Source organism: Ixodes scapularis, unplaced genomic scaffold (assembly GCF_016920785.2).
Source record: "Ixodes scapularis isolate PalLabHiFi unplaced genomic scaffold, ASM1692078v2 PGA_scaffold1__304_contigs__length_218370807, whole genome shotgun sequence".
Lineage (NCBI taxonomy): Eukaryota > Metazoa > Arthropoda > Arachnida > Ixodida > Ixodidae > Ixodes > Ixodes scapularis.
This window is the reverse complement of record NW_024609846.1, coordinates 27,377,400-27,380,171: the sequence shown is the minus strand read 5'-3', so window position 1 is coordinate 27,380,171 and position 2,772 is coordinate 27,377,400.

Sequence of the window (2,772 nt, the reverse complement as noted above, 5' to 3'; positions counted from 1 at the left end):
ATGCGATTGAGTTTGGTCATAAGAAACTCAATTTCGATTCTATTGAATTAACTCAATAGGAATGCAATTGAGACTGATCATAAGAAACTCAATATCGATTCTATTGATTTTACTCACTAGGAATGCAATTGAGTTTGATCGTTAGAAACTCAATATCAATTCCATTGAATTTACTCAATAGGAATGCGATTGAGTTTGGTCATAAGAAACTCAATTTCGATTCTATTGAATTAACTCAATAGGAGTGCAATTGAGACTGCTCATAAGAAACTCAATATCGATTCTATTGATTTTACTCACTAGGAATACAATTGAGTTTGATCATTAGAAACTCCATATGAATTCTATTGAATTTACTCATTAGGAATGCAATTGAGTTTGGTCATAAGAAACTCAATTTAGATTCTATTGAATTTACTCAATAGGAATGCGATTGAGTTTGGTCGTTTGTGGATTACTGCACCGAACGGTTATTGCTCGTACCAATGGTTTTCTATTATTCTATTAAGGGATAGGGTCCAATGACGTCGAAACACTGTTTATCATGTATGGGACTTCCAAGGAGGAAATAGCAAACTGGGAACCTTAATAAATGCTGGGATGGTCACCGGCCAAATGGATACCTTTCTTCTGTAGGGTATGTAAGGCGGTGGGTTAGTCAAGGGGAGTACGAATAGTGGCTTGTGAGAGCTTAGTTATGATTAGAGACCGGATTTAAGGCAAATGCCTATTTTTTTCCTTGCATTCCTATCGCCCATTTCGATATATGAGCACGAACTGGAGGTCAAGGATGGCTTTTATGGTGGTTTTATAGTGCCTAGAAATGCCTATTTTGGGTGTTGGTGCCTAAACTCTGATAAATGCCTATAAATGCCTTTTTTCTCAAATTGGCGCCTAAGTAAGCACTATGTAGCGTCAAGTTTCGCATTCGAGTGCAATTTGATACCTTTATTCATTCTACCTGAAAATATTTACTGTTCTGAATTCTATGGGTTTGAACCTGGTCCCCTTTTTAACACTCCCCCCCCCCCCCCCCCCCCCCCTCCCTTTGCGCCGGTGCAACCGGAGCGGCGGCTTCTGCATGCTTTACGGGTGGCTTTCCCGCAGGACTTGGCGGTGGACGCACAACTCTACTCCCTAGGGGAACTATGATACCGTCAGGGGCGAGGAAAGTGATGGGGAAGACCAGGGGAGAAATTGGCTCTAGGCGATTGGACCCGACCAATAGGAGGCACCCTTCCCTTCTGGTCTGGTCTTTCAACGTGCACGGTCTGGCTTTCTCCGCTGCCCTTTTCAGCCATTTCGAAACGGAAGACGGCCAGAAGTGCGTTGATCTGACAGTGGACACTTAACTCATCGTGTTACAGAATAGACGGAGAGACCGTGTTCTGCCAACCGTTCCCGAAGGACCCGTCGCCGAAAAGGCACGTGAGAGGCTCCAATCGGTCTTGGCCAAAAACAAGGGGTTTTCTGTCCTTAAAGAAGCTTCAGAAGTCCTTGCTGGTGAGCACTGTAGGATCCCAGTGTCAATTAACCCACCGAATTTTCCCAAGTATAAGTACGCACCAATCACATCTGTCGACGTCGAGCGTTCGTTCTCCGCGTACAAACTCATTCTCAGCGACAAGAGGCACAACTTTGAACCCGGAAATCTGGAGATGCTGGCAGTTACCTATTGTTTCTATAATTTTCATAGTGATTCTTAAACTAGGTTCCGCGTTCTGTCCAAACACAATTCTTACTATTTATATTTCGAATGAGCGTATGTGTATTTTGCAGTGGTAGGAGGTCTTGCCTGTATAATTAAGGTACCTGTAGAAAATTGCTAAAGTTTGTACGTAAGTTCTCACGTAACAACGTGTTAATTTCTTAACATACCTTGTCTATCTTGCATGTATTATCTTCTTGCTTTATTGTAATTTAATTGCGTCAGGCAAGCACAACTTTGCGCTTTTATAAATCAGTATTACCATATTTCAAGTATTGTTTCTCCTGCCTGTTTCACAATATGCGACGCTTAAGTGGCTTTCGCACCTGAACGTGTATGTAAGCAATGCGCTTGTGAAATTAAGCCAATTGATCGCCATTTGCCCAGAGGTATTACGGGGCAATTCCACGTCTAATGTCAATGTATAGAACTTGTTATGAGAGAAAAATAAAGAATTGAAGTGAATTGAATTGAACTGTTACTGCCATTGTTCGACAGGAAATCCAAAAATGTTATTGCTATGAGGCCACCTCATAGCAATAACATTTTTGGATTTCCTGTCGTGTTTACAGTTCGCTCACGTCTTCACTTGAAATGATTAGCATTCATCTAAAACTTTATTGCGCCTATTTTATTCTTTTTAGTGCCTAAAACGTTGTTTTTGCCGCGTATTTTTGGCGCCTAAAACGTGCTTTTTCAGTGCCTAAAAATCCGGCCTCTAGTTATGATGTTTGTGTTCGTTTCCTCCATGTGCTTTGTTTCCTTCATGTTGCGTGCTTTAAGAAATTATACAAAAAAGTTCTCAACCAGTTGCAATTTTTTTTAAACGTAGTTGTAATAAATTCTATTGAGACACGTTGCAAAAATTCAATTGAAACTCAATTGCAATATTTTTATTGAAACTCAATAGCAAAAGTTCAATTGAAACTCTACTGCCAAAATTCAATTGAAATTCAATTGCTAAAAGCTCAATTAAGACTCGGTGGCCAATACCCTGGTACGGTTCAATAGGGACTCATTAGAAAAAGTCAATTGAGTTTCAATTGAGACTGAATACGGTCTAT